Raw genomic sequence first — 6,000 nt, 5'->3', positions numbered from 1 at the left:
GAACTTAATCCCTCCATTTTTCAGATTGTGTATATCAATTACTTTGAAGTCATTGAACTTATTTTGAAACGAAGGTCTGACCTGATCCTTTCAAGCTTTTTGAAAATTCAGGTTTTTTTAATCTTCATCTTACTTTTGCATCTCATTAGAGGTGATTTTTAGGAGCTGCAAGGTGACTTGTGTCCCTGGGCTAGTGAGGATGTGTTTCCAGCTGGCATGACAGTCTCATACTAGTGAATCTGAAGCCAGTACAGCCAGCTATGACTTTGCCAGCAGTGGATACTGATGTTCTCCTTGAGAGATTGACATGAAAAAGTGTTTATGACCAATGAAAGGGATAATTTTAAAAATTAATTTGTGTTTGTTATTAAGTGCCAAGGGGAGGGCCTGTGTATAAAATATGGAAGATGCAGTCTCTGCTGTAATGGACATCTTTGCTTGTGAGCAGATGGAAGTATGAGAGACGGCAAGATCTTTGAAGAATGGAGTTTCTTTCTTGATCTTGTGCTCAAGCAAAGTACATCCATCTGAAACTGGCTAGTTTTTGGCTTTGACACAATGTGGAAGAGACACGAAGAGATCTAGATCCTTGTCCTCTCATACAGGTGAGATGAGTTACATACATGCAAATGAAAGAAGATGCAGAAACAGAAGTAGAGAAAACAAATTGAAAAGATGGTAGTAATTTGCACTGTAAAGGAAGAAAACAGATTTTTCTGAGTGAAGAACATATCTGTCCAACTAAATTTGTGATGAGCCAAGGGGATATGGACTTGTTGAATTTTGCAGGTGCAAAGGTAGACTTTAAATGCTTTTAAGTGGAGAAATTATGAAGAGTCAGTCAAATGATTTGATTTCCAGACAGCATTTCCCTTGGGGGCACAAATGACTTTTATGGGAATTTGAGAATATATAATCATCAGATTGTTGATGAAATTTCTTATCAGCTGATAAAAAAATTCAAATGTTCTGGTCTGTATTTTTAATTAAAGAAAGTAAAATAATTTACAGAACTTTTTTAATATACTTACAGAACAAGTCTGTGAGAGGATGAATTGAGAGGAGTTGACTTTCTGTACTGGATACACAACTTGCTGATGCTGGTTTGATTTTTCTAAACAACATTTATGGCATATTCAGGTGGTCATTGATGTACTTGACCTACTCTTTTTGCATATGGATAACTTAAGATGTAGCACAATTAATGCTGACCACAGTAGTGGTCACTGTGTAAATACTATTAAATACTTCTTTCAGTGTTGTTTTTTCTATGTTTATCACCTGCAGTTTAAAGATCTTTGGATGCTGGAAGCTTTATATAATACAGCTTCACAATGCCTGGTTAAATATAGTCTCATCCCAAGCTGAAATACAGCAGTAAGAACTGCTTGTCCAAACCATGTGATTTCCAAGACAGCTGTCAAAATCAGACTAGTAAAATATTAAAAGTACCTTCATTATCTGTCTGTCAAGAATAGATACCTGATACTGTCAAAACTGAAAAGTGTTTTCTTCTTCTTCTTCAGAGCCCTTTTGATCTCTTTAGATGGGAGAATTGAAGACACAAAAACCTCTTGAAACTCTTCAGGAACCGCACTGCTGCCCTTGAGCTCCTGTCAGAAAGTCACCTGTGTTCATAGTTGTCAAATCTTTTGGAGAAAGGACGAACATGAATAGAGGGTGGCTGGAGTGGCACATAATGCTATGGTATCTGCCATTGAACCTGGAATAAGATCTGGGCTATGCCATCTCTTCCTTTTATCCATGCAGAGAAATCTTTAGAGTGGAAACCAGAAGTAGCTTTGGTGCACCTTTGCCATGCCGACAGCCATGAATGAGGTCACTGAGCTGCCCAGACCTGGGGTGTGCTGCAGAGCACAACTTGCCCATCTCTTCCTTCATAACTACACAGACACTATGGTTAGGGTTGTACTACTTTCTAACAGCTGTGAGAGCACTCAAAATATTGAAAGCAATCATGTTTGTGGACAACAAAGAGGGAGGAAAAATATTTTGATAGCAATATGAGGGAAAGAAAAATGGAAGTTCTAGGGAGATATTTTCCTTTTTTCCTTTTTTCCTTTTTTCAAGTGCAAGCTCTTTAAAGTAGTCTGTCATTTGTGCAGCAGGTGGCACACAGCAGGTAGTACTTTTTGAGAAGATCACATTAAACACATGAGAAGTGAAATTGCAAAAGCCATTGAGATGTTTCCCCTTTCTGTTCCTTAAAAGAGAACAGGGAATAAGGAAAAATAGAAAGAGGAAACAAACAAAAAAATGCTGTCAGTTGTTCCAGGCATAGTCATGTGATTCTGAACACATTTGAGCAGACCCTGCTCTTTATGTGATAGATCTTGGTTTGTAGAGTGCCTAGAGCAGGGAGACCTCTCAGACATTTTAAGGCTGTGCCTCAGTAGAAACATTTAATAATGACATAGTACTATTCCATGCTCGGTTTGTTATGAAGAAGGGTGGGTTTGTCCTAGAGGTTGTGGTCAATGTACCTAAGATTCTGAGCCCAAGATATTATTTATTTTAGAAAATCTGCAGTAATTTTCACTGAAGAGAACATGTTCTGTATTTTTACCTGTGGTGCTAACTCATCAAAAAGGTGGAAAAGGAGATGGGTATATTGTCATTATTATTATTGCTAGTATTATTAATGTCACGAACTAGTAGAATGATGCTTGTGAGCATTTTAAGGTATCACTTTTCTTGAAACTAAATATTTATTTTTTCAAAAGCTGTGGGAGTGAAGACCTTTCAATAAAACCTCAGCCATTTGTAGGGATCAGGGATATCCTCTGTTTTTTGTTATGTGATGGTGAACATTGAAGAACACTGATGTGAATGGGACTTCCACTTGGCTATATGTCAAGCTGAACCTTACCAGCACCAAAGCACGGGAGATGATTAAAAAAAAAAAAAAAAAAAAACAAACCAGAATTAAAACTTGTGCGGAGAAAGCCTATTAGTGTTAGATATTTCAGGCTTTGCATAGATTACTTTCTGCAATGATATGAAAGTGTGGAGAGGTAAGTACTAAACAAAAGTGGGTTTTTTTGTTGATACAATAGAGGTCAGTATCTGTGCAGTATCTGTATGATCTGTAAAAAGAAAGAATAAGTCAATTTATTTGGAACATAAGACTTTGACCTACAAATAAATTACTGCTTATTGGTGGAGCGGCTATAATTGCCAATGTGCACCCTTACCTTGTGGTAGTAAAAAAAAAAGGTAGATAGAACGGTGCTGAAAGAAGAGTAAAAAAACTGGATGGCATAAAATCCAACGAATTTTATTTAGCTTATAATCTTCAGTAGCTGTGCTAGTGATACATCTTCTGGAAAGTATACAACAACTGTCCTAAGAACATGCCTTCTATTCTCTTGCAATCTCTCACCTGTTCCTGCCATTTTCTTTTTGTGAACTCCCATTTCTGCTTTTTCCCCAGTCAGAAAGGGAGCTGGGAAGATACAGTTGTCAATAAGAGGACAATTATTTTCCTATTCTCTCCCCAAGGATTTAATCCAAAGCTGTCAATGAAGCAGTGTTCATAACAAGTAAGTAGAATCCTAAAAGAGGTTACTGGTAAAGCCAGGAAGGGTAAGAATCCTTTTGAGTGGTGTAGTTCCAAAGAACTTTTTAATTGTAGCTTGGCGGAACAGAAAAGGAAGACTTATTAACAGAGTTTCCTCCTCCTGTTTGCACAGGTGAAACCTTGGGTGTTTGAAGGGCCTGGCATGGCCTGAATGTCCCCTGCAGAGGGGAGGGGACCATAACAGTCTTCTTGCACAGAGCCACTTCATGAACTGTCGCCAAGATGCCAGAAGCCTGGCTGTGGGATCAACAGCATGAGGATGGCAGATGACTTCTGCTGTGCAACCCTCAGCCTGACATACTTGTCTTCTTTTGCACTTCTTTCGTAACAGGTTCATATTCAATCAAATTGCCATATCTGACCCTTGCTGTTTTCTGTAGATTTTTTTTTTCCCAATGGAAAGATCTATCCTGTTGTCTGAAATATTCATCTTTCTTACACATGATTACGTGAATGGAAAGTCTAGGTCTTCAGTTGCGGTAAGAACTCTCAGAGTTTAATTATCACAAGTTTTAGTTTTGATTAAGTTTAATTTTGCTGAAGGCTTTTTTTCTAGAACTAAAACATGATGACTGCTAATTGCTCTCCCTTTAAATTTGCCTTTGAATATGGTCTTGAGGTTCTCAAAGATGTTATTATAATCCAATATTATTTCTTCAGGCACAGAGATCTTATGCTAAATCATGTGCCAAAAGTATCAAGGAATACTACCCCTTGAGAAATTTTTACCCCTTTCTAAGCTCTCTATTACTGTGACCTCTTGAGTTCTTTAGTTAATAGAGTTGAATTGTAGTTGCAATGCACGTGAGAAAAGAATTGTAGTAAATGTAGATGTCAGCTATTTCTATTAACTATCTGCATCTCGCAAAGGGTGGAGGGTATCCCACCTTCCTGATCTACAGATGGTCTCTGCAGCACTAGCAGTAAGGTGGGCTGGAGTGAAACAGCATAACGTGTGACTGAAAAATCTTCCATTTTTCAGACCTATGCTCCCTCTGCCTTGTGCAGTCACCTGTCTCTCTTAACATTTTTCAAATACTGGGAGGTTAATCCTGTTTATTCCTTAGCTTGCATGTGGGCAGCAGATGAACTTGCAAAGCCAAATCTCAGGGTTGCCTGTGTAGGCCCATTAGCATTTTTGCATCATGATTAATTACTTCTGGAGGGGTCAATATAGAGAGATTACAGCAGTCCTTGGCCACTTAAGGATGGTTGGACAGCTAAGAGACTGCAGAGTGATTAGAGGTGTTCAGTGAACACCTGAGATATGAGCTCTCTTCTGGCTACTGTCTTTCAAAAGGGCACTGATGGATCTTGTTTTTTGTCCCACAAAGCCCTTTGGATGCCTGTGAGCCCAGAGGTGTTCATACTCTGCAATGTCCAGCGAGGTATCTTGGTGTTTTAAATAAACGGTAGTCACTGCTAAGAGAAAGTAAAAAGACAGTCACTCAAGCTGTTTGGGTATTCCAGAAAGAAAGCACCTATTAAACTAGGCTGGAAGAAGCAAACATGGGCAAAGATACCGGGGGGGGGGGGGGTGTGGGCGGTATTTTAAAAAGAGTAGCAGCACTTCACACTCTCTTTGCATTGCAAGCCCAAATTTAGTTAGATTAGGTTTTCATTTAATATTACCTTTAAGCAAAAGCACAGGATTTTTGTTGTGGATTTTTCAAATGTACTAGTTTCACTGAATTTCATATCAAACTACTCAGTACAAACTTGCAAACTGAGTTCTTGTCTGGGGGGAGCATTTCGTGGAAACAACTTGGGAATCTGTGAGTGAACACCATCTTCTAAAAACTGCATTTGGCAACACAGAATAAAACTATTTTATCTTATAAATAGCTCTCTTCTAAGACTAACATAGTGTAATTTATGCTAAGGTCATACAAGGTCAGCATGAATAAACTAAAAATGGATAGTGTTAGGGCTTAATTGTGTTCTTATAACTAATACTGAGAATCTTTTGTCCCTTTGTTGTTTCCAAATTAAAAAACAAAAAAAAGATTAGTTTCAAAGAAATTAGTCATCAGTGGGTAACAGAGTGACAGAAGTGCGACCTTTTTAATATATCTTTTTACTTTATCCATGGAAACCTCTCAGTTGTCTATCAGAGGGTGAACGTCCTGACCAAAATGTTATCTGAATGTGTGTTGAATACTATGGACACGTCTCCGTCAGGAATTCTATGGCAACCTGAGCAATGTTGCCTTGAAATGTCCAGTGGAATAAAGACACTCACACACACACACAAATTATTAAAATTTTAGTCTTCTCTTCTTCCCCTCTCCCATGACCCAAAAGATTTTATGCATGTCTTCCAGCAATTGAGATAAGGTATTTCCTCGACTTTCCTTAAAAAATGTTTTATATTGTCTATATTGTAGAGTTTAATAAAG

This window comes from Gymnogyps californianus, chromosome Z (genome assembly GCF_018139145.2).
Source record: "Gymnogyps californianus isolate 813 chromosome Z, ASM1813914v2, whole genome shotgun sequence".
NCBI classification, from domain to species: domain Eukaryota; kingdom Metazoa; phylum Chordata; class Aves; order Accipitriformes; family Cathartidae; genus Gymnogyps; species Gymnogyps californianus.
The sequence above is the reverse complement of the archived record's forward strand: the minus strand, read 5'-3'. Positions refer to the sequence as shown.